The 27,222-nt window shown below is 43.5% G+C and overlaps 1 protein-coding gene across 2 annotated transcripts in view; it reads right to left on the bottom strand.

Annotated features, from left to right (window-relative positions):
- The window catches only part of LOC117363916 (LARGE xylosyl- and glucuronyltransferase 1), a 391,773-nt gene that overhangs the window by 319,753 nt on the left and 44,798 nt on the right, over positions 1 to 27,222 (bottom strand). Inside the window, exon 1 of one of the 2 annotated variants that reach the window (XM_033952488.1) lies at positions 23,182 to 23,310. The exons of the other annotated variant lie outside the window; for it this stretch is intronic. The gene's annotated coding sequence lies outside the window, so the exon portion shown is untranslated. Of the gene's footprint in view, positions 1 to 23,181; positions 23,311 to 27,222 lie in introns of those variants that run through there. 2 annotated transcript variants of the gene reach the window in all.

Genomic DNA, 27,222 nt, shown 5'->3' with positions numbered 1-27,222 from the left:
AACGTTTTTAGCGCACGCATCGGATTAGCGTGTGCTATAGAGCGCACTAACCAAAAAACTACCGCCTCCTCTAGCGGCTAGCGTGCGTGGCATTTTAGCGTGCGCTACTCCGCGAGTTAAGGCCCTAATGCACCTTCATAAAAGGAGCCCTAAGTGATTTACATAAAATAGCTATTAAGCAGAAGGATAAAAATTATAATTAGTGAATTGGGACAGACTTTACAGACAACTGACAAAAGCTATGGTAAGTTACAATTCCTGTTTTTAAAGAGTATAGGAAAAGGAAGTGAACACACGTGGGAAGTCTTGAGTTGGGTGGTCACAAAGGGGCTAAAGTTCATTTAAGGCTTTGCATAAAAATATATTCTGTATGCCCAGATTTGCAGGTGGTCTAAATGTATATTTTAAAATAAATAAAAAAAAATAGCAAAGATTTTAAATTGTAAAAAAAAAATTAAATGTAACAATTTCTGAAAGAAAATATGGTAGTCTAAAAATGACAAAAAAAACCAACCTTATAAAGATATCTTTTCTTTACATTCGACCTATTTATTTAAAAAAAAAAAAAGTTGCTGGTATTTAATTGTTCAAGTAAACTTTTAACTTGCAAACAACATTTTTTTGTTCCTACTACTACTACTACACTGCTCCCCCAAAATCTGGGGGGGTTCCGTTCCAGGAGTTTGGAGATATACCACTAGGGGATCAACAACAGTAAAGCAAATACATGGACCTCAACAGCTGACACACACACACCGAGGTCTCCAGGGCCCACAGCTGTGCAGGTCAGTCATGGAGCAAGAGCTTTTTAAAGCAGCCTGCCACACCTTAAAACGTTTTTAACAAAAGGACAACTGTGTGTTATTTTTTTTTCTTAATATTTGTTCTACTGAACTAAACATTTATGAAAGATGCCAATTTGGCCGCTGTGCAAAAAAAAAAAAAAAAGTCCTCTAGTTATTCACAGGCGAGGTAAGCTTACTCAGCCAGATATTTAAACTCTGGCTGTAGCTTTAAAATTATTCACACACATTCAACAATTATCTGGGTAGTGTGTGGTGTTGAATAGGCACGAGCACCACGGTGGCTACATTCTGTCCACTATCCAGGTTAATTTAGGATAGCCTTTTTCCTGGCCTAAATTTTATCTGAGAGAAGACCAGATATCGCCACTCTCCCATATAATAATGAAGAAAACTCATACGCCATCGAACACTATCCATGCACTGCAGTTCTCCTGAATAAGACAGAGTAGTTATACGCCCCGTTGCACGTTAGGTGGTTAAATCATTGCCTAAATTAAGAGTTTGGGAGTAATCTTGATACCTCGTTAAAATTTCGCAGCCACACTGCCTCAGTAGTTAAAACTGTTTTCTTTACAATAAGGTTGGTGTTAAAACTACGGGATTTGCTGTCAGCTACGAATTTTAGACTAGTTATGCAGAGTTATGTCTTACCACATCTAGACTACTGTAATTCTCTTTTTTGTGGCTTGCCGAAGACTTCACTCAGAACGCTCCAGGTGGCTCAAAATATCGCTGCCAGGGTAATAGCTAGATTGCCCCGTTATTCCCATGTTACACCTGTGCTAGCCAAACTTCACCGGTTGCCGGGTGTTTGGAGAATACAATTTAAGCTTCTAACCTTGGTATTCAAATCTGTCCGGGATCTATTGCCCAAGGCGACTGCTTCTCTGCTGCAGACTTATGTGCCTTCTCGTTCTTTGAGATCACAAGACAGAGCTCTTTTGGCTGTTCCCACTCTTTGTTCTGTCTCTAAAGTTGCAAATCGATCACATATGTTCCAAGTAGCCGGACCTTTCCTATGGAACTCGGTTCCATATTCTATCCATCTGACCTCAGATTTTTTTGGCATTTCGGAAAAATTTGAAAGCCCATTTTTTTTTTTACTTGTCTTTTCAAATTTGATTACTTTGTAATCTTGTAATTGTTTGGCTTTTTATTTTAAGGCACATGCATAAGTTGTTTATTGTATGCTGTTATTTTAATAATCTGCTATGTTCTATTATTTATGTAACGCTTTTGTTTTAATTATGTATGTATCGTTATAAATAGGCATTGCAAAATTCAAACTACCACGTTAAGTGTTAATGTGTGCCAATTGACATTTTTATTTAACATAACTTAATATATAGGCCCTACAATTTTGAATGGATGCTACATTTTTTTTCTCAACTTAAATAACTGGATTGTTTATAGGTCAACGACGATTTCTTAGTTTAGGAGTTCCAATGGACCTGGGTTCAAATCCTGTGCTTGCATGGAATTTCTGTCAGGTAGCCAGTCTCTGGTCAACTCAGCCATCCATCCACTTTTGGCTGATAAAGGAGTTCACAGACTTAATCAGAGGGTAAAGATGACTATGAAAGGAAGTGCTGATAAGGGGCCATCCAACTTTGGCCCTCACCAGGTTGGGTTTTCAGGATTTCCCCAATGAATATGAACAAGATCTATTTCCATGCAAATACTGTAGATCTCATGCAAATTCATTGGGAAAATCCTGAAAACCCGACTGGCTTGTGGTCCTCAAGGATGACGTTGGACACAAGTGGCAGCCCCCATAAGCCATTTGCAACTTGTCACCTTGGTACAGGAGACTGCCTTCATCTTTATACAAAAATGCACCCATACAATGGCACTGCCACACACACTGTCCTATAAACCTCCACTCCCCTTCTTCCCAAATTACAACACTCCCACAAACCAACAGCCCACCTACTCCCACATCTACATTTCTACTATGAACTTGGGCACCCCTTCCCCCAATCCACCATGCTCCTGTATCACTCAATGGTGCAACCTCACCTGGAGTACTACATTCAATTATGGTCTCCTTAGCTCAAGAAAGACATAGTGGCACTAGGAAAGGTTCAAAGAAGAGCGACCTAGATGATAAAGGGGTTGGAACTCGTCTTGTATGAGGAAAGACTAAAAAGGTTAAGGCTCTTTAGCTTGGAAAAGAGACAGCAGAGGGGAAATATGATTGAAGTCTACAAAATCCTGAGTGGAGTAGAACGGGTACAAGTGGATTGATTACAAAGACTAGGAGATACTCAATGAAGTTACATGGAAATACTTTTAAAACCAATAAGAGGAAATATTTTTCACTCAGAAAATAGTTAAGCTCTGGAATGCACTGCCAGAAGTTGTGGTAAGAACAGATAGCGTACCTGGTTTAAAGAAAGATTTGGACAAATTCCTTGGAGGAAAAGTCCATAGCTTGTTATTGAGAAAGACAAGGGGGGAAGCCACTTCTTGCCCTGAAGCATGGAATGTTGCTACTCTTTGGGTTTTGGCCAGGTGCTAGGGACCTGGATTGGCCACTGTAAGAACGGGCTACTGGGCTTGATGGACCATTGGTCTGACCCAGTAAGGCTAGTCTTATGTTTTTCATCCGTTCTCACACAAGGAGGGGGGGGGGAGGGAATTCTATAAACAGCGATCAAAAAAATGGCACTGGAAGAAGTCAGCACTAAGCTCCAGGATGAACACTATTTCTAGAACAGCGCTTAAAGACAAATCCCACGCCTAAAGCCGAGCGCAAGAATTTACATCAGTACAAATGCAACACCCACCTCATGGCCTTTCAGTGTTTAAATGGTGCTATTTTTTACTACTGTGCCCAAATTTCTGGAATGCCCCTGAACCACCCATGCCACTCCCCCCCCCCTTGAGATATGCGCTAGGTGATTTAGGTGCTCGTTACCGAATAGTATGCAGGCAGATAAAAGCGCAAAATCAAATTCATGTCAATTAACTTCAGTGATTAAGACCAAGTACTTCAATGAATGGCTTAACTAAATTTAGTTGGATCCATACCAAAATTTCAGCACCATATATAGAAACCGTGAGATAATGCATTCGTCCTCCATTCCTTAACCCCCTCAAACGTCCACCACAAATCACACCCTTGATCTATTATGAATCTATGTTGGGACTCGTAGGCCATCTGATGTCCATCAGTCTTCTCTCTTCCCTAATGTCGGAAAAATGGCCAAACAATGTGGGTTAGAGTTTGACATGCTATGGAGATCATTTACACTTGAAGACTGGCTATTAAAGTTAAAACTTTTTAACGTTTAACATTTCAAAAGATCAATCCTTGACACAATTTACAACTGTAAATCCCAGGGATGGCAAGATTTCAAGGAGGCGTGGCCATGGTAAGAAAGCTTACAGGCAGTCCCCGAGTTACAGATGCCCGACTTGAGTGCGACTCGTACTTAAGAACACAGTTGCAGCTTCATTTGATTTCACTGAGCAGTATTTCCAGTGGCAGAGACTCCTACACTTCTGCAGCAGATTCAGGAATGACGCATGGCCACATTAAGAACAGTGTGTGGTTATGCTTGCTGTACCTTAGAGGTAACACTGGTAGGGACAGTTGGCCCTTTTGTCAGCTGGGAGCAGAATCCTAAAATCTACAGGTTTCAAGTTACATACAAATCCAACTTAAGAACAGATTTAAAAACGTAACTCGTTCTTAACCTGGGAACTGCCTGTATAGGAATAATCAAGCATTGTGACATCACTGATGAAGTTGGCTCTTAGGCATTGGTGGAATGAAGCATTATGACATCACAATATGAGCTCTGGAATGTTGCTACTTAAGAAAGTCTTGCGGCTTCATTTGATTTCACTGAGCAGTATTTCCAGTGGCAGAGACTAATCTAATCTAATCCTTAGGTTTGTATACCGCATCATCTCCACGTTCGTAGAGCTCGACGCGGTTTACAGTAGGAGAAATAGGAAGGAACTACAACAGAGGGTTAGAGGTAGAAGTGTGAAGAAAATTTAGAGGACTTGGGATGCCAAGATATAAGAGTTTCCTTGATTCCTAAGTTGGAGGGAGACTTACATTTTTTGAGAAAAGCCAGGTTTTCAGATGTTTGCGGAAAACTTGGAGAGAGCTCAAGTTCCGAAGAGCGGAGGTAAGGTTGTTCCAGAGCTCAGTGATTTTGAAGTGGAGGGAGGTCCCTAGCTTTCCTGTGTGGGAAATGCCTTTTAGCGAGGGGAAGGATAGTTTTAATTTGTGGGAGGATCTGGTGGTATTAGGGTTTGAGGAATTCCTACACAGATTCAGGAATGACGCATGGCCACATTAAGAACAGTGTGTGGTTGTGCTTGCTGTACCTTAGAGGGAACACTGGGGGACAGTTGGCCCTTTTGTCAGCTGGGAGCAGAATCCTAAAATCTACATACAAACCCTTACAAACATAACTTGTTCTTAACCCAGGGACTGCCTGTACATGTATTTCCATTGTTAAATGGAAATATATTTATGTGTTTCTATTTGCTTTTGCTCCAAGAAACACAAAGATCTGAAAAACGAGGGCTTTAAAAAGGAATACCGTATTTTCACATAGATAACGCTTACCCGTGTAAAACACGCACACGGGTATAGCGCGCGAAAAACACAAATTTATGTACAGAAATTTTTATATACCGCGCATACCCGTATACCGCGCACGCCACCCTGACTCTCCCGTCGCCGCCCGACTCTCCTTTCGCCCGCCCCGAGTCTCCTCTGGTCCCGACTGCTCGTTTCCAGCCCTGCCCCGAGTCTCCTCTGGTCCCGACTGCTCGTTTCCAGCCCTGCCCCTTGAAGGTCTGCCTGTCCCCCCTTGAAGTCCTGTCCCCCCTTGAAGGTCTGCCTGTCCCCCTTGAAGTCCTGTCCCCCCTTAAAGTCCTGTCCCCCCTTGAAGGTCTGCCTGTCCCCCCTTGAAGTCCTGTCCCCATCCTGAAAGCCTGATGCCCCCCCCACCATGCCCAATTCATCACCCGGAAGGAGCGCTCGCACTCCCACCCTGAAGGACCGCTCGCACCCCCACCCGAAGGACCGCTCGCACCCCCACAGCCTCCCCCCCCTTCCACCATGGAGAAGCTGTCTACCTTGTTTCCGGATGCCAGCAAGCCCAGTTGTTTCCTCTGCCGGCGGTCCCGCCCCTTCTCTGAGCCCTGCTGCGCTGCTTCCTCTTCCGGTGGTCCCGCCCTTTCTCTGATGTCAGAGAAAGGGCGGGACCGCCTGAAGAGGAAGCAGCGCAGCACAGGGCTCTGAGAAGGGGCAGGACCGCCGGCAGAGGAAGCAGCTGGGCTGGCATCCGGAAACAAGGTAGACAGCTTCTCCATGGGGGAGGGGGGAGGCTGTGGGGGTGCGAGCGGTCCTTCGGGTGGGGGTGCGAGCGGTCCTTCAGGGTGGGAGTGCGAGCGCTCCTTCCGGGTGATGAATCGGGCGTCGGGGGGGGGGGGGGTTAACTATGTAAAAAAATTTTGTACAACGCGCTCACGTGTATAACGCGCAAGGGTATGCGCGGTATGTAAAAACCACGTATAACGCGCGCGTTATATGCGAGAAAATACGGTAGCTCTTAAAATATCCCTGTTTTAACTTCTACTGCTAAAATAAAATAAAATAAATTAAAAAAGAAGATATACAGTAAAACCTTGGATTGCAAGTGACTTGGTTTGCAAGTGTTTTGCAAGCCAAGCAAAACATTTTATTAAATTTTAACTTGATATACAAGCAATGTCTTGCAATACAGGTACATACAGTATATACAAGTCACATCACAACTGAGCCAATGGTTCTTCTCTCTCTGACGCTGCGGGAGTGTAGTAACTGTTCTAAACGAGCGAGGTCTTGCGATACGAGTACATACAGTATTTTGTATTAAAGTTTTTGGGTTGTGGAACGAATCGTCTGAGTTTCCATTATTTCTTATGGGGAATTTTACTTTGATATGAGTGTTTTGGATTACAAGCATGTTTTTGGAACGGATTTTGCTCGTAAACCAAGGCTTTACTGTACGTGGAAGTTGCAAAAAAAAAACAAAAAACACCACAACATGCAGGGCTCCTTTTACTAAGGTGCACTAGCGTTTTTAGCACACGCAGGAAATTATCGCACGCTACGCTTCTGGAACTAACGCCAGCTCAATGCTGGGGGGTTAAGGTCTAGCGGGCGTTAAAGCCCTAACGCAGCTTGGTAAAAGAAGACCACAATCTTCAGCACTTACACCTGGAAAATGCCAACCCTTTTTCCTTGTAAAATCACTATTTCCGAAGGACGTCCATCCCAGCGGACGCACATGTCTTTGCCGGTGCCCTATGCATTTTGCAAACTCTTGCCAAATACCACGGAACTGCGAACTTTCCAATTCTTTCCTCGACATTCTATGTAGAAAATGAGGGGTTTTGATGTTTAAAAAAAAAAAAAAAAGTCAGCAACGTAGGCTGGATCTCTCTTCGTTCCCATGGAATTTACTATTCTTACAAATGTAAAAGCTGTAATTGTGAAACTGAAACCCCCAATCTTCTAAATACAATGCCACGTTTCCGCATGGAACAGTCAGCTAATTGAAGCAACAATTTTGAGAACTTATGCAAAAAGGCGAAAACGATTCGCGATACACAAAGATGCATTCCGGTTCAAATGATTACAATTTTCCCCCCACAACCCCACCATTTGCCATGTCTTTTAACGAACCACGAGGACAAATGTTCAAAGCTGCTGAAGCAACTTTCAGATTGGATGGTGTCAGTCACGCTTGACGTAAATGTGTCTGGTAAGCACAGCAGAGCTACATTGGTTCTTAAAGGTAATACATAAAAGTATTTCCAGAAAAATATGCTAATGTAACGTTCTCCCCAGACACCACCAGATATTTCTTCTACTGTTACATAAGTTTGACAAAATGATAAGCAAAGGCAAAGAGAAGCTGGGGGGGGAAGGGGGGAGGGCAGTTATGGCTTCTGGCATATACAGGCAGTTCCTGGGTTAAGAACGAGTTCCATTTTTTAAACCGTTCTTTCGCTGGATTTGTATATAAAAACATTAAACATTAAAAAAAGGAGGCTCAGGGGAGATATGATAGAGACCTTCAAGATCATGAGTGGCATGGAGAGGGTGGATAGGGACAGATTCTTCAGACTGAGGGGGACAACAGGTACGAGGGGGCAGTCGGAGAAACTGAAGGGAGATAGGTTCAAAACAAATGCAAGGAAGTTTTTCTTCACCCAAAGGGTCGTGGACACTTGGAATGCGCTACCGGAGGAAGTGATCAGGCAGAGTACGGTACAGGGATTCAAACAGGGATTGGACGGATTCCTGAGGGATAAAGGGATCGTGGGATACTGAGGGAGGAGCTGGGATGTAACACAAGTATAGAAAGCTAACCAGGTAATGAGTATAGAAACCCAACCAGGTCGTGCATGTGCAAGACCGGAGGGTTAGGACTTCGATGGGAAGATAGGACTTCAATGGGAAACCAAAGTGGCAAGGGGGCCCCTTCTGGTGATTAAGACAGGTCGTGACCTGTTTGGGCCGCCGCGGGAGCGGACTGCTGGGCAGGATGGACCTGTGGTCTGACCCGGCGGAGGCACTGCTTATGTTCTTATGTTATGTTCTTAAAGAAACAATCCTCAAAATAAAGTACTGTAGTTTAAATACAAAGAAAAGATAGGTTTACACTTATTTTGCTCTTCATCCTTCCCACTCCACCACCACATCCAACATTTCTCCCTCACACCTCTCCGACCACCATGTTCAATATTTCTCTCTCCCTATGCCCAACAATTCTCCTATTTCATCATTTCCCCATGTGAACCATCTCTCTTTCCCTTTCACTCAAGACAGGATGCCCAACAATTCTACCTACCTCAGCACCTCTTTCCCTCACTCCCTCCATTCTTCCATCCTATGTCCTAAGTTCATGCTCCCTCCATCCAGTTTGTGCTCCCTCCCTTCCTTCTGTGTCCCAACACAACCCTGCTTCTCCCTTCCTGTCCCAAAGTGCCCCTATCATCCTTCCCTCCCGTTCTGTGTCCAAATTCATGCCTCCCCTCCTGCAGGCATTTACCTCCTCTGGTTGGCACCCTCCTCCCAACCGCACTTCTCTTCCAAAGCCGCAACCGAAGATCCTAAACATGGCTGACCCAGAAGCCTTCTTTCCAACATCAGAGGGAAGGCTTCTGGGTCAGCTGTGGGAAGCGTACAGGAGCAGCTGCTCACGGCTTTAGTGAAGAGAAGTGGGGCTGGGAGAAGGCAGCCACACAGCAGAGGTAAACACCCGCAGGAGGGAGGCATGAATTTGGGACGCAGAACGGAGGGAAGGATGACAAAGGGCACATTGGAAGGGAAGAGGGGGGGTTGCGTTTGGAAATGAAGGTAGGAAGACGGGGTGTGTGTTGGCACAGGAAGGGAGAGGCAGGTCTCCAGCTCGTAAGTACAGACATTCTTAACCCAGAGACTGACTGTACCAGTGCTTTCATGTGGTACAAGATGGCTCACTAAAAATATACAGGTCTTTCACCTCTCGAGCCCCAATTCTATAAAAAGCGCCTACCTTATATGTGCCAAGACACACAAGTTTCAATCATACGCTAGGTGCAATTTATAGAATCGTGCCTAATGGCACCTAAAGCAATCTTAGGCAACGGTAGGCGTTGAAACCTTAGGCACACTCTATTTATGTCAGGGTTTTCTTGGCGTAAATGAGTGCGCCTAGGTCAAAGTACGCCCATGATCTGCCTCTAACCATGCCTACTTTCTGGTAAGCACCTACCATCTAATATCTAATTAATTGTAATTAACTGAATTTAATAGCAATTTTCAAATTATTGGTGCCAATTAAGTCTTACTAAATAAAGCCCCCTTTTACGACGTTCACAGAATTCCTAAGAGCGTCGGAACTAATACCGCCACGGACGGCGATAAAAAAGCCTAAGGCGGCTTCGCAAAAGGAGGGATAAGTTAGGTGCCTCGACCGGCTAAGCACAGCGATCAAACTGCCTAACTTTAGGTGTCGGTTATAGAATCGGGGACGGAAAAGGCCCACAGCAGCAGAGAGTTTTTCACCTCAAAGTCACGGGAGAGTAGATGGTTCAGAGTCCTACCAATCAGGAAAAAAGGGGGGAGGGGGGAAGACGGATGTCCTTTTTCAACCAAGGAAAACTTTATTTGGTGTAGAAATCAAAAAGCGGTCCCAACAGGGAGCCCAGTTTCGGCAGAGAACTGCCTTCTTCAGAGGACAAATTAAGCAACTTATTGGCTTGAAGGATAAATTGAAATAATAGAATGATAAAGCCTTAACTAGAACATGAAAACTAGCAATGTCTACCACACTCTAGAAACAGAGTTGTCGTCTCATGCAAAAACACAAATTCAACTGAGGTAAAAAAAAAACAAAAAAACAAGGCTTACCATGCAAATATAGAACTTTTACCTTTTTAAAACCAACAGGTACTGGTGAAAGGATATAGAGTTATCTCTCACTGCAGAACCATATCAGGACAGCAGTGAACGTACGTGATCTTCTGCTTTTTCATATGTAGCCCCAAATTCGCTCCCATTTGATTGGTGGGAGAAATCCTCCTGTTCAAGGTCTACATGCCAGTAACCAGCCAGCGGCAGTCAGTATTTTTTGTAACAAACTACCATAGGCTGAATTAGGCACCTATGCAGATTTAAGCGTTGACCATCCAGGCTGTGGCCACACCCAGATTGCAACCAGGCTTTACATATGAAAAGCTCTCCCCAGCCCATCTCCCTTCCCAAACCCTTACAAGACCTCCTGGACCTACCGTAGGGTCTCTGGTGATCCATGCTGGTTTCAAAAGCAAAACGGTTGCCCTGAACCAGAGCCAGCATGGGTTTGATGAGCAAGAATCACTGATGCCTCAACTATTTGCTGGACTTCCAGGAACCCTACCAAAGGGGATGACAAGAAAGAGTTCTTGGGGGGGGGAGGGTTAAGCTCTTGAAGGAGGTTCCACGGCAACCAGAGGGCATCCGCTCAAACTCAAGAGTGGGAGATTTCATGGTGACATCAGGAAATATTTCTTCAACGAAAGAGTGGTTGATCGATGGAATGGTCTTCCACGTCAGGTAGTTGAGGCCAGTAACGCACTCAACTTCAAGGAACAATGAGATAGACATGTAAGTTCGCTCGGGGAAATGCTTAAAAAGAGGGTTCTTGTTGAGGGAGGGTTCTTGGAGTGGGTTCGCTCCGGGAAATTCTTAGAGGGAGGGTTCTTCGAGTGGGCAGACTTTTCTGCCGTCACACTCTATGTTTCTATGTAGGTTCTTTTTTGGGAGGAGTACCAGTAACATATGTAAAGCCATTATTCAACCCTCTAACCAGTTAGCAAACAGGTTACAGTTAGAAAAGCCATTTTGCTGTCCTATTACCCAGTTAGTTAACGGGACAGTGGCGATGTTCAGCTCAGCAGGGTTTAACTGGACAAGAGCCTCTTCTGCTCACTTAAGTCCTTTTTCTCATTGGGCCCATAGTAACCTAGTAAATTATGTTAGATAAAGACTTATATTGGCCATTCGGTCTCCCCAACAAGCCAGCCACAACCATATTATTAAAGTGGATTTACATTAATTTTCTAAACTAAAAACTTACCCCCCCTCTTTTACTAAACGCCAATCGAATTAGTGTGCGCGCTAAACGCTAACATGCACGCGCTAATTGGTTAGAGTACCTCAGTAAAAGAGGGCCTTAGTTTTATCATCAAATATATTTTATTGAGCTCGAAAGAAAAAAAGACAAAATGGGCAGACAAAACAGCAATACAAGCTGAAAGTATATAAAATACCCTACTACAACCAACTATCTAAACCCTCAACAACAGTACCCCCCCTCCCCACCCCCGGTCCTCCTTCCAAAAACAAACCCTAGAAGAAACTACAAAACATCAGTATATGGGAGCCAACATATACAGAAATTAAAAAAAAAAAAAAGAAGAAAAACAGCAACAGGAACAATTAAGCAAGCGGCTACGTGCACTGGTGTCAGGGGTAGTCCAAAAAGGTTCCCAAGTACGCTGAAAGGAGCGCCCTGGGAGAGATGAAAAATCCAACCACATCTCAGCGTTCCCACATCCGAAGAATGATCACCCGGCAGCGCCATAGAGAGTAGTCTGGGGCATCCTGGTCCAGCCATTTAAGTAGGATACACTTCAAGGCAAGAAGAACTGTCCACTTGAGAAGGAGCAGCAGCCCCCCCCTGATACGGGGGGGGGGGAAAAGTGGAGGACAGCTCCAAATAAAACTAAGGGAGAGCGGCGAATAGTAATAGCCCAAATGCGCTCCACAAAGCAAAAAATTGCTTTATAAGCCGGGTCATCAATCATTATGGAGCTCGACTCGGTTAACATTAAGATCAAACAATAATACAGAGGAATAAAACGGAGAAGAAACTGGTTTGGGAGAGGTAGGAAGTTAATTTCCAAAATGTCTGGCGAACAGAGCAGTCTTCGGAGCTCTCCTGCAAGATAAAACAGGACCTAAGCTTCAATAGATGACTAAGCCAATGGCCAACAACAAAGCTAACATTTTACTCGCTAAGTTCCAGTTTTCGTAGGTCTTCTCTTCTCCTACCGAGATGCAAAGCACATGATATGAATGAATTTGTCTTTACCCTTTAAAAAAAAAAAAAAAAAATGCATAGATGTCAGCCCAGCACCAGCCTTTCTTCCCAGCTACTGAAACAGAATGTTTTGTGCAAAACCCATAAAGAAATTGCAGCTTAGAAAATAAACTGTAATTCTACCTATCATAAACACACCAAAAGTCATGAGGTCAGTTACGATTTACTTTAATTCCATCCACTTTCTATATAGGGATCTTCTGTGTTGATCCCACACAGTTGAATTTCAGAACTGTTTTTGTCTCCACCAGGAGGATATTCCTGGCAACTACCACCCCCCTCTCTGAATATGTATTTCTTGGTGTTGCTCCTAAGACGACCATCCTGTAACTTCAATTCATGGTTTCAAGCAGTTTTAAAGACAGTTCTTTCTACTAAAGCAGCGATTCCAAAACTGGGTTCCCAAGAAATTAGATTGAAGAATCCGTTTGAATGAACAGATATGTAGAGATACATTTACATGAATTGAGAGTTCCCCAGTATATGAATAAAATATTTTAGGGGCTCCACCATGGCAAAAAGCTTAGGAATCACTGACCTAGAATAATTACAGTTCGTTTTCTAAGCTGCAATTTCTTTATGGGTTTTGCAGAAAACATTCTATTTTAGGAATTAATTTGTCTGCTTTATTTTGGGGTTTTATCTATGTTTCATTGGGGTATTTATATTCCTATTGATTTATTTTTAGAATATGCTGAATTTTATTATTTATTGAAGGTTGTTATAATAGGTATATGCTTTATGGAATATTTGTGTGTTTGAGCGTGGGGTATGTTTTATTGTACACTGCTCTGGTGCAATTTACAAAAGGGCAGTTACTTTACATTTTTGTAGGGAGTGGAGAGCCTCAGGGTCAGTCTTGCTTTATTATTTAACATCTATATGGCTTCAATTAGGGCACTGTTTGACTCTCTGGGCATTTCCTTATAGGTTGCACATGGATAATATATTTTTTTTACTTTTCTGGTGCAAGGATCTGAACCGAATAAATGATTGAATTTTTATATGCAGCAAGTTACCAATTAAATAAGAACATAAGAACAGCCTTACTGGGTCAGACCAATAGTCCATTAAGCCAAGTAGCCCGTTCTCACGGTGGCCAGTACCTGACCAAAACCCAAGGAGTAGCAACATTCCACACAGAATCCCAAGGAATAGCAAGATTCCGGAATCCCAGAGAGTAACAAGATTCTAGAATCCCAAAGAGCAGCAACATTCCATGCTATCGATCCAGGGCAAGCACTGGCTGGCTTCCCCCCCCCCATGTCTTTCTCCATAACAGACTAGGGACTTTTCCTCCAAAAACTTGTCCAAATCTTTCTTAAAACCAGCTACGCTATCCGCTCTTACCACATCCCCTGGCAACGCGTTCCAGAGCTTAACTATTCTCTGAGTGAAAAAACATTTCCTCCTATTGGTTTAAAAGTTTTTTCCTGATGAGACATGGCTTACGTTTGAACATTAGGACGTCTGAGGTGATGTTCGTTGGGAGAAGTGGTACGGCACCTACATTGGCGGCTGCCTACAAAAATGCCATTGATCGTGTTATCAATCATGCTACAGCACTGTTTGCAGAATCATGTCTACCATTAAACATAGACACTTCTAATGTAAGCCAGTTTTGAAGGCTGACATTCCCCGCATCTATGTTTGATCGTGTCTACAGAGGCACCTAACTTTATTTCTGGTGCAAACCACGCCTACTTCTGACCTTAAGCACCTCTGTAGATCCAATTATCGTGTCCTTTCTGGTAGCGCCTAAGGGCACTTACATTTTTAAATGATATTTTAATTGGTTTTAAATGAGATCAATTATAGCGCCGATTAACACCAATTAAAACAATTAAGATAGACAGGTCATAAATGCATATTACAATATTGGTTACGAAAAGATCCTCCAAGTTATTGGCATTGGAGGAATCAATTCCATCGTTTAATTTTATTTAAGGTTTTGGAAGTTCGTAAATTTCCTAAAAGAACACGTTTGTTTTTAAAAATCTGGGACCCTTATACACAAAAATTATCCTCGAAAGCAAGAAGTATGATTCTTAATACTTTATATTAAATTTAAGTAAATGTTTTTAGTATTTTTATTTATTTGGTACTTCATGTCACCTTTCATTTTAGGGTAGGGAGGGAAATAGGAATGATGATTTTAATATATGTTAAATTACTTGAAATGCATTTCTGTTTAATTCATTTATAATAATATTAAAAAACAATCTAAAGTAATAAGGGGGGATATAGGAAAAAATAGATTAGGCATATAGAAATATATTTTGGAGGAATGATAAAATATGTATGCAAATGTTTTATTATGAATTCAATTGTAATGAATTTATCTTTGTATCCTATTATTGTATACTAGTATTTAAGCCCGTTACATTAACGGGTGCTAGAATAGATGTGTGTGTCCGTATTTCTTTCTCTCCTTGGCCTTTTTTTTTTAGCACACCCCTCCTCATAAAGCAGCCCCCTTTCTCTCTCTCCCTCCAATCCTCTTGATGCCTGACATCCAAGTAGGGGAAATCCACTCTCCCCACCTCCTTGCTCCTGCTGCACTTCCTCCTCGGCTATACACACGCACACACACACTTACATACACCTCTCCGGCTCCTCACACCCCTCCTCCACCTTCCGCTACTTCTGCGGGGGCCAACGTTTTTTTTTTGTTTTCTTTTCGCCTGTTAGTTTAGATTTTTGCACTGGAGCAGCGGACCCTTCCTAACATGGTTCCCGGGGCGGTCCGTCCCCTTACTATGCCACTGGTTATGATCCCCCGATGGTGGCTATCGTTTCATGGCTCCGCTGCGCACCGCCTTTGCCTTAGCGCACATGCGCACTCAGTGCCGAGGCCGGGGCTCGCGGGATGGTGGGAAAGCCGGGGTTGCGCGAGCGCTGAGCCGCACCGTGGGAGAGGCAGGAAAGGAAGGCCGCCGCTCTTCTTTGGCGGCTCCTGAACGAAGGCGAGTCGCGAGTGTGGGGCCGTTACTGCAGCGGCGCGAGGTGGAGAGCAGGGAGGCTGTGGTGACGTACTAAGCGCGCATGCGCCCTCTCATGTCCGCGACGGATCAGGGAACACGACTTTAGAGTGCGCATGCGCGGCCTAGCATTTTATTTTATTAGATTTATTTGATTCCTTCAATAAGATGTTATAAGATAAGATAGACAGCAGTGGGGTATCTACCGCAGCCTACCTTACAGCGCCATTTAGAGAATTTGGGCCACAGTGTGTAAGGGGGGGAGATGTATGTTTAAGGGTGGAGAGAGAACTGACTCTATTGGGAGTGAAATTTGATTACCGTCTTTAACGTGGAAGCTCGGGTGACAAAAACAGCACAAGCTTGGTTTTGCACAACTCCGTTAGCTTTATCGTTGGAAGTCTATGCTTCCTCTTTTCGGTCTGTGGTGCCAGGGGTTAATGCTCTCTGGATTAGACTACTGCAATGCACTATACCTTAGCATATCAACTGCTAGATGTAAAGCACTGCACGCCTGATTACAGGTGTACCTAGGTTTGCTCACATAACTCCGTGCTTCACTAACTTTGTATAGGGTACAGTGTAAGCATAAAGGGTTTATAATTCACCAAACTTTACTCCTTTACTTCACTTTGCTCCTTTATATTTTAAATAGTCTTTAGAAACATAGAAACATAAAAACATAGAAAGATGACGGCAGAAAAGGGCTATAGCCCATCAAGTCTACCCACTCTACTGTCCCACCCCATTAAGTCAGAGTGCTGCTCGACCCACGTAGAGATCCCACGTGGATGTCCCATTTATTCTTTGACTGTGTCCTGTCCAGGTAGGGTGGTAGATGCATGGAATAATCTCCCAGAAGAGGTGATGGAGACAGAGACTGTGTCTGAATTCAAAAGGGCCTGGGATAGGCACGCGGGCTCTCTCGAAGAGAGAAAGAGATAATGGTTACTGTGGATGGGCAGACTAGATGGCCCATTTGGCCTTTATCTGCCATCATGTTTCTATGTTGCTGTCGTCATAAGATAAGATATTGAAAGCTCGTTATGCCGATACTAGGGCATCTACTATTGCTATTGGTCTGGCCACTTGCGGTTGTGTGTTAATAGATTGAAATTTTAAAAAACTTTGGAAGACCCAACTCTTTGCAACTGCATTTTTGTTACAACAATAATTTTATTTCCTTAGCGCTGACCAGACGCAAGCAGCGCTACAAATTACACATGCAAGAGATCACTACAAAAAACAGTACAGAGGTTCTCCCTTTCTCATCAGGGCCACAATACAGTTCAGACCTCAGAAGGGCAACAGACTCTCCTGCCTGAAAACCTGCAGATAACACACATAATAATTGTGTATCGTGGACCAGAAGGCAAAAAGATGCACTCATGCAATAAAATAATGCAACAAAAATAAGTGGAGAAACCACACTGCTTTAACTGTACTGTTTTCATAACCATTAAAAAAAAAAAAAAATTAATCCAGTATAAAAATAGATGCCTGGGAAATGTACCAGAAATGTAAGGCACTTAGTTCTACATACCAAAATGCTAACTTGCCATTTTGCAAGGGCTTTCTGCCCTCTGGTTTCTTTCCCATGCTTAGACTGGCAATATGAGGTAATATGTTAAAATAGTAATTAAAAAGAAACAGCAGTGGTTAACACAGTGCTGGGAATCTACATGGTCTGGTTTGATTCTCTTACGTACCATTTCATTATAGCACCTTGAATTCAGACCTCAAGCTCTTTAGGGGAAGAATAATCACAACCACACACACACACAACCTTGAACAGCACTATTTAAATCACAAATAATAGAAAGACCCGTTATCAAAATGGTTCCACTCAGGGAACAATTTTGAGCACAGCGCTCCTGTAAGTCATGCATGTGAAAAGCAGCCACGTGCTCTGCATTTGCTATTTCTATGGAGAGCGGAGGGGGGAGGGGAATAGCAGGAGCTCTTTGGAAATCCCAGGGACTCCCAAAAATGTCTCTCTTTAATCCAACTTTCTTTTTTTTTTTTTTTTGTCAGGTCAATTTTAGAGGAACAAACATGTATTAATCCATATAAATCTGTTATTTTTCCAGGAACTGGCTCTGAAAAATGACTGGAAACTATTTTGCTATTTGCAGAAATTACTGTCTTTACTTGGAAAGCAAAACTTATTTGATTGCCATCATCCCTCATAAGAATAGCCTTTACTGGGTCAAAACAATGGTCCATCAAGCCCAGTAGCCCATTCTCACATGGTGGCCAATCCCAAGGAGTAGCAACATTCCATACAGAATCCTAAGGAATAGCAAGATTCCGGAATCTCAAAGAGTAACAAAATTCTAGAACCCCAAAGAGTAGCAACATTCCATACAGAATCCTAAGGAATAGCAAGATTCCGGAATCTCAAAGAGTAACAAAATTCTAGAACCCCAAAGAGTAGCAACATTCCATACAGAATCCCAGGGAATAGCAAAATTCCTAAATCCCAGAGAGTAACAAGATTCTAGAATCCCAAGTAGTAGAAACATTCCATGCTAGCGATCCAGGGCAAGCAGTGGCTTCCCCTATGTCTCTCATGGGGAACCACAAGTACTAGGGGTCACTCGGAGAAATTGAAAGGGGACAGGTTTAGAACAAACGCTAGGAAATTATTTTTTACCCAGAGGGTGGCGGAACGCGCTTCCAGAGGTTGTGATAGGCCAGAGCACAGTACAGGGGTTCAAGGAAGGTTTAGATAGGTTCCTAAAGGATAAGGGGATTGAGGGGTACAGATAGAAGCAGAGGTAGATTATAGAAATGGTCAGGAACCACTTCACAGGTCATAGACCTGATGGGCCGCCGCGGGAGCGGACCTCTGGGTGCAATGGACCTCTGGTCTGACCCAGTGGAGGCAACTTCTTATGTTCTTATGTTCTTCTCTCAATAAAAGACTATGGACTTTTCCTCCAGGAACTTGTCCAAAGCTGTCTTAAAACCAGCTACGCTATCTGCTCTTACCACAACCTCTGGCAACGTGTTCCAGAACTTAACTATTCTCCGAGTGAAAAAATAATTTCCTCCTATTGGTTTTTAAAGTATTTCCCTGTAACCCTATTTGTAGAACAGGTAGCATTTTCGTGGAATTCTGGCAGTTATGTGCAAGGACTTTGGTGTGTGCAGGATCTCAGAGCTTTTTCCTAGTCTTCTCTCTCCATTTTGGCATTCCTTTCACTATTATCATTTGAATTTTAAACTGCTTAGGTATAATCTCAATACACAGTATATCAAGTGAAATAAAACTTATATTTGTCATAACCATGTCAATGCCATTATTCTAAACCTTTATGTTTACTGTGGTTTAGTAAAAGAACCCTGTTTAAAAAAAAGGGGTGGGAAGGGATTGCAATTCTATAATAGAGGTTAATATTTATATATTAAATATTAACCTCCATTATATAAATATTAACCTCTATTATAGAATATAATATTACTCTAGAGGAAAGGAGGGACAGGGGAGATATGATTCAGACGTTCAAATACTTGAAGGGTATTAACGTAGAACAAAATCTTTTCCAGAGCAAGGAAAATGGTAAAACCAGAGGATATAATTTGAGGTTGAGGGGTGGTAGATTCAGGGGCAATGTTAGGAAATTCTACTTTACGGAGAGGGTGGTGGATGCCTGGAATGCGCTCCCGAGAGAGGTGGTGGAGAGTAAAACTGTGACTGAGTTCAAAGAAGCGTGGGATGAACACAGAGGATTTAGAATTAGAAAATAAGATAAAATATTGAACTAAGGCTAGTACTGGGCAGACTTGCATGGTCTGTGTCTGTGTATGGCCGTTTGGTGGAGGATGGGCAGGGGAGGGCTTCAATGGCTGGGAGGGTGTAGATGGGCTGGAGTAGGTTTTGACAGAGATTTCTGCAGTGGGAACCCAAGCACAGTACCGGGTAGAGCTTTGGATTCTTGCCCAGAAATAGCTAAGAAGAAAAAATTTTAATTGAATCAGGTTGGGCAGACTGGATGGACCATTCGGGTTTTTATCTGCCGTCATCTACCATGTTACTATGTTACTCTATAATATTATATTCTATAAATATTATATATAAATATTAACCTCTATTATAGAATTACAATCCCTCCCCCCCCCCTTTTTACAGGGTTCTTTTACTAAACCGCGGTAAGTGCTAGCACACGCTTACCACAAATTAAAAAAGGCTTACGGCAGGATGTATGTTGGCATCCCATGATAAATTTGTCTTTTCGCGCATGTATAGCGCAAGCTAAAAAAAAAATCCTATATGTTCCTCAAAAACCACATGTTACAAGAGTGAAGAGTGAAAAGTGAGCATGACAGCGCTAATTAGTTAACTGTGGTGCCCTAATTAGCTCTGCTAAACCTACCAAGAAGTTAAAGCAGAAGCAGGTGGACATCCCCCACAGTGAAAACACACTAGCAATGCAAGCCAAGCTTAGAATCAGACAGGAAACATCATTAAAATGCAAATTTATTCTCTTGTTAGGGTGTAAAGTCTTGTTTACATCTAGAAAATACCTGGGGGTAAAAAAAAACAAAAAACAACAACCCACATTCCTGAAAACAGCAGCATTTTTAACTCATCTTTTTACCCATGAATTGACAGAATGAGGATGGATTGCTCTACGCAACACAGCAGCATCTTTGCGTACATCTTAATATACAAGCCCAAAAGCGGAAGGTCGTTATCATTAAATATTTAAAAGCTGATGCTGGCAAAGCAGAGTTCAAACCAAAACCCGAACGATTAGCGAAAGCACTCACTTATACAGCGCTACCACTCAGATCCTCTTAACCATTTTTCATTCCTCCACCCTTCCGAGAAAGTGAAACCCTCTCAGCCTAAATTCTGGGCATCTTCAAATTTCCAGCACTATCACAAAAGTCAGCATGCATTTGCCCTACCATCAAACCCCAGGACAGCGTAAGGACAGACGGGATAGAAATTGCTTTCAATAAATAAACTTGCCCCAGAATAGTTTCCATGTGGTTCTGCAAGTATTTCGTTTTGCTAAAGCTACTCTTTATATGCACTGGGCATAAGAAGAACATTTTTAAATTAGAAAATTATTTTAACCAGTCCTGGGAACCACCAGGTTGTGCAGTTTATTTATTTATTTATTTATGTATGTATTTTTAATATTTATTTACCACTTATATGCTAAGTCGTTTACATTCAGGTAGTCAAGCATTTTTTCCTGTCTGTCCTGGTGGGCTCACTATCTATCTAATGTACCTGGGGCAATGGGGGGATTAAGTGACTTGCCCAAGGTCACAAGGAGCAGAGTGGGTTTGAACCCACAACCCCAGGGTGCTGAGGCTGTAGCTTTAACCACTGCACCACTCTAGAAATCAAAATGTAGCGAAAGTGAGCCAAGTCTAGGACAGTCAAGCCATTGTGACATCACTGATGAGGTTGGCTCTTATTGGTGGAATGAGGCATTATGATGTCACAATACCAGCTCTGCTTATCAGAGGCTAAAACTTGTCACACTATTTATTCAGTTTTCTATACTGTTCTCCCAGCAGAGATCAGAACGGTTTACATTAATTTATTCAGGTACTCAAGCATTTTCCCCTATCTCTCCTGGTAGGCTCGCATTCTATCTAATGTATCTGGGGCAATGGGGGGGGGGGGGAGGGGGTTAAGCGACTTGCCTCGGATCACAAGGAGCAACATGGGATTTGAAACTACAACCTCAGGGTGCTGAGGCCACACACTCCCCACTAAGGAAAGTATGATCACTTCTAAAATCTGCCCTCTGGCTCCCAATTAACCTTAGAATTGTATACAGAATTCTGCCCCTGACTTTCCCCGTACTCCCTCCTTCTTAGATCAGCTGTTTCTCCCCTACTTCCTTCTGCCCAACAAAATCTACTTGCCAGTCCCATCCCTCGGACAGCTGGTTTATGATTTGACATGCTGATCCATTTTCTCAGTTACAGCTCCCAAACTCTGGAATCCACTTCCACTACTCTCCATTTAGAATCCTCTCTAGTTAAATCGAAGACCTCGCTTAAGACCTTCTTATACCCAGATACTATAATTCATATTCATCAATAATGCAGAGAATGTAATTCACCCAAGAAATTAGTCCTCAGACAGTAAAGCCTTCTCCATTCTCTCCTTAGGCTTTTCTATCCAAAATTGTATTTCTCCCCATGCCCCCCTCTGCTACTCACCTCTTAACAGTTCAATTTTTCTATCCCATTTTGTTGTAAACCGCTCATATTCTTGATGGGTGTTATATTAAGTATCTAATCAACTTGAAATGGAGAGACAAGTGCCAGCTTTGTGAGTATAGCGGATTCTTAAGCAGCCCCAGAAATAAGCCAACTCACTATGTCCAAGGAGAGGTAATTCACACTGAGCTTAGTACCCTCAAGCGCTTAAAAAAAAAAAAATTGGCTTCTGTGACATCGGTATTCCAGAACTAACTCCTGGGGTGATAAATAAGTCAGGTTTCCAAGTTAGTTCAGTATGTAAAACTATCCAGGTTTTTAATCCAGTTCTGGATATTAATTTCAGGTTTCCTAAACAAACCTAGGTGTCAATCTTCAAGAAGGTTTGGTGCTTATACAATAATTCTTCTGACAAACATACTACTGAGGAAAGTCTGGTATAGCAAAGGCCACACATTGGATCAGACATGTCCTTGACTCTTGAGAGCGCAAGGAAAACAACATCAGACCTGCAATTCTGTATTTTTACAAATAAATACCAAGGGCGAAGAATGCAGTGGGAATTTAATAATAATAATAACTTTATTCTTTTATACCACCATAATCAAAAGTTCTAGGTGGTTTACACTAAAAAGAGCTGGACAATCAGAGGAATACAATAACACACTAAAAAAAAAATGCAAATATTTGTAAAATAGAATTTCAATAATAAAACTCACTAAGTAATAAACTTATCGAACAAAGTGGTTTTAATCGTCACTATTTCCATAATTGGTACAAAAATTACATAGTAACAGTCCATCCATACAAGCTGCATAATGATTTCGTTTAAATGGTCCTTTTTCTTAGCCCGGTTGTGTACCAGAGTCTCCATCAAAGCTCACTCCAGCCCATTGTGTTGGTTCAGTGTTTTTCTGTGGAATTTTTGTTTTGCAAACAGACCTCAAGACAAATGACATTTTACAATGTCACAGGTAGCTAAAGCAAAATAGGGGGGGGGGAACCCCAACAACTGCAGTTGGTAGATACTTTTCTTCCTCTGCCTCTTCCAGCAGAAGTAAATATCTGAAATCTGGGGTTTGCTTTACTGATCAGCAAAGCTATTTTAGGCACTTTTTCAGTTCTTACCCAGCTCCAATGGAGAAGTTTTCCTTGAGGATTCCCAAATGCTGCAGAAAGGCCATGGATGCTCCTTAGAAGCCAGATCAGGCTCTTGAGAAGCTCTGCCAAGGGATGAGCTGGATATCCTGACACAGGAAGTTAAGAGGATGCAAAAGGGGTATCACTGGGGCCAGAACAAGGATCATTGGGACCTGCAGAGTAATTGACCCCCCCCCCGAAGGTGGGGGGGGAGAGAGATCTCCATGATGAATTGATTCAAGAATGAAGCAGAAAGGGGATCCACCACTTCTTGCTCTGGACGTCTACAGTGACAGATAGGCGCCTAAGGTCGGCGCAGGCGCGCAACCTGACCGTCCAATTCAGGACCATTAGGCAGGAGCCTAGGGCGGCTGGTGCACGGGTGAGGGGGGGGGGGTCGCGCTCTCCTACCTGATGTCGGCTCGACGACGAGATGTCCGCCGGTCCCACGGCCAACGCGGGAGGGGGGGGGGAGGCGTAGCGAAGGTCCCGGCCTCCCCCGTCCGCGCTGCTCTCGCGCCGCCGCTGCACACGGCCCCAGGCCCGGCAGCCGATGCGGACGGAGAGCGGCGCGAGCTCCGCTGCTGCTGCTGCTGCTCCCCGGCGCGCGCTGCGCCCTGCCCCTCAGTCCGGCCAGCTGCAGCCGCCCCGATTGGTCGCGTGCGTGCGTCGGGGGGGGGGGGGGGAGAGAGGGGGTGCGCGCGCCTTCGCTGGGAGCGTCAGCGAAGACCCGGAGCCCGGCCGGCTGGAGCTGGAGGGGATGCCGCGTGCCAGTCTAGAACGGCAAAACATGGCAAAAGGGCAGGAGTTGCTAAGAAGCACCACCAAGAGCCAGAAAGATAAGCCCAGGCTCGGTTCTTGCTGTAAAGCGCGGCCCATGTTTCAGTTTTCTGGCTCTTGGCGCTGCTTTCGCGACTTGATGGATTTTAAAAACAAAAACCTCATCAAATCAACAATCATGTCTACAAAATAATATGCCATAGCTTGCTTAAATAGTTCATCAACTCTGCCAGAGAGGAAAATTCTTGGCACTTTCCCATCTGACCCACCACTGACACATCTGTTTTTTTACTTTATAACATTTTATTGAAGAAATGCAATAAATACAGAAGAATATAATACAGTAAAATAGTCATTACATTTAAATTTACCATATTAAGAACATAAGAAGTTGCCTCCACTGGGTCAGACCAGAGGTCCATCGCGCCCAGCGGTCCGCTCCCGCGGCGGCCCATCAGGTCCATGACCTGTGAAGTGGTTTCTGACTATTCTTATAACCTACCTCTACTTCTATCTGTACCCCTCAATCCCCTTTTCTTTTAGGAACCTATCTAGACCCCCCTTGAACCCCTGTAGCGTGCTCTGGCCTATCACAGCCTCCGGAAGCGCGTTCCATGTGTCCACCACCCTCTTGAGTGAAAAAGAACCTCCTAGCATTTGTTCTAAACCTGTCCTTTTTCAATTTCTCCGAGTGCCCCCTTGTACTTGTGGCTCCCCACCACCTGAAGAATTTGTCCCTGTCTACCTTCTCTATGCCCTTCATGATTTTGAAGGTTTCTATCATGTCTCCTCTAAGTCTCCGCTTTTCCAGGGAGAATAGCCCCAGCATTTCCAATCTGTCAGCGTATGATAAGTTTCCATACCTGTTATCAGCTTTGTCGCTCTTCTCTGGACTCCGTCCTTTTTGAGGTACGGCGACCAGTACTGGACACAGTACTCCAGATGTGGGCGCACCATTGCCCGATACAGCGGCAAAATGACTTCCTTCGTCCTGGTCGTGATACCCTTTTTGATGATACCCAACATTCTGTTCGCTTTCTTTGAGGCTGTCGCACACTGTGCCGATGCTTTCAATGTTGTGTCCACCATCACCCCCAGGTCTCTTTCAAGGTTGCTCACCCCCAGCAATGAACCCCCCATTTTATAGTTGAACATCGGGTTCTTTTTCCCTACATGCATGACTTTGCATTTCTCAGTGCTAAAACTCATTTGCCATTTTCTTGCCCAGTCTTCCAATCCCATTAAGTCCCTTTGCAGGTCTTCACAGTCTTCCTTGGTTCTAACCCTTCTAATAAATGTTTATCATTCCTTCAAAATAAAGTTTTCAAATTACCTATTACATCTCTCAATATATTCCCTCAATTTCTGACCCCCCCCCCTTTTATTTCTCCCCCCCCATTGTTTTAATATTATTACAACATTATAATAAATGAATTAAACAGAAATACAGTTCAAGTAATTCAACACATATTAAAATCATCCTTCCTATTTCCCCCTACCCTAGAATGACAGGTGACATAAAATACTAAGTATATAAAAAGTAAAAATGCCTGCAGGTTTGGTTTGGTTTCTTTTTGCTTTTCCACTGCAAGACATTGCAACAAAAAGTAGAACTCAAAACACCAAACCTTACAACAGCCCCAAAGCCAAAACACATCACTCCAAGGACAAGTAGTTGTCGGCTTATGACCTATCCAAGTTACGACTGTTCGACCTTACGACGCGACGTCCGCTCTCCGAAGAAAGCAAATGTTAACAGATTGCTTTCAGATGATTAAAATATCACGACCCAGTCTAATATTCTTGCCTTAATTTAACATAGGCCGACTTATGTCCTGATCCACTTACGACCTAGCAGTCGGAACCAATTGCGGGCGTAGGTCAATGACTTGGGGGGGGGGGGAGTCTTTTACTAAAGGTTACCGCAGGACCCATTTTATTCCTATGGGCCCTGTACTAATCTGTAGTAGCAGACCCCCCACCCCCCTTAAGTCAAATGTCTTTTAGCTTTGTAGCCTAAGCACAAAGAGAGCGAGAACTTTCTATGTCACCCTGGTCTAACCAACTCCTCTTCACCCCTGACCCAGTGATCTAACCATTATACCAGTCCTGTTCCTGCTACGAGTATTTTATATAGCTGTGTCCAGCAAACTTTCTCAAGCCGCGGCACGCGTGACGTCATCATGTCAGTGCCCTCCAGGCGGGCCCTGAAACACCAGTGGTCAGAGAGAAGGTTAAGTGCTGGCGGCCACTGATTGCCTACAGGACGTGCCTCTCTCCAGCGCCTCTCCTACTCCCCAGTGAACCGTGGCACACCTGAAATCTCAGAAGGCACAAAGTTTGAGATGCATAGAAAGTTAATACTGTACACAATATGGAAAAGATCTTGCAGTTGGAGGGGGGGGGGTGATCATTTCTTTAATCGGAACAGGCCAACATACAATAAGGGAAAGACAGTCCTCTCAGTAGAAACAGAGAAGGTGAATGTGCAACCAAACACAAGAAATATATAATAACCACACCCTCCTCCTTCCAATTAAATTTGAATAATAAAACACAAGATTCTTCCATTTCTATTTTATTTTGATTCCACCACACTAATGTCAGCAACAGACCACACAGCTTCTGCAGCTATGCAAAAGTTGTTTCCACAAAAGAGAAGTGCCCGAGGCTTTATCTGGTTTCTCGCTGTGACGTCACTTCCTGTGTGCGGCACCTGGAAGTGATGTCAGCGGGAGAGCCGACGGAGTCACGAAGAGCACGATGTTGACCGCGGCGGACAACAACGTCCACTAGAGCAGGGCTGTCAAAGTCCCTCCTCGAGGGCCGCAATCCAGTCGGGCTTTCAGGATTTCCCCAATGAATATGCGTGAGATCTATTAGCATGCAACGAAAGCAGTGCATGCAAATAGATCTCATGCATATTCATAGGGGAAATCCTGAAAACCCGACTGGATTGAGGCCCTCGAGGAGGGACTTTGACACCCCTGCACTAGAGGTATGGAGGAAGGGAAGGGGGGGTGCATGTGTGGAGGGGAGGAATTGCAAGTGCCCCCCTGAACCCCTGTAACTACGCCACTGTGTGAATTCTCTTCTGTATATGACGACTGTAATGTAATAAATGCCCCCAATACTTTGTAAATGCCTCCAGTACTCTCCAAAATGCTTCTAAATCCCCCGCCTAGTGTGAAAGAGCCTCTGTAACCCTCTGTCCTCTTCCCCAGTGTATTGTGTATATTCCCTGACGCTCTGCCTCCGATGTTTTGTAAACACACCCTTTCTCCCTTCGCCACCCTTCAGTATAATGTGAATGTACCCTTCATCCTATGCCTCCAAAATTTTGTGAATGTATCGCTGTTATCCATTCTGAGCTCCTGGGGAATAAATGACCAATTTTGTAGTAGCTCTTCTGGACCGATTCCATCCTCTTTATATGTTTTTGAAGGTGTGTGGGGGGGTCTCCAAAATTGTATTTATCTGTTTAGATTTTTATCCCGTTCTCCCCGGGAGCTCAGAACGGGTTACAAGCTGACATTCACAATAAAGTTACAGGACAATCAAATTATAGGCACCGTATTGCAAATGAGGCCTCATCAGAGATTTATCACCTCCCTTTTCCTACTGGCCATTCCTCTCCTTTTGCACCTGAGCATCGCCTTTTCTACCTGTTTT

Source organism: Geotrypetes seraphini, chromosome 7 (genome assembly GCF_902459505.1).
Source record: "Geotrypetes seraphini chromosome 7, aGeoSer1.1, whole genome shotgun sequence".
In the NCBI taxonomy this organism is placed as follows: domain Eukaryota; kingdom Metazoa; phylum Chordata; class Amphibia; order Gymnophiona; family Dermophiidae; genus Geotrypetes; species Geotrypetes seraphini.
Note: the sequence above shows the minus strand (reverse complement) of the source record. Positions and strands in the feature narration are given on the sequence as shown.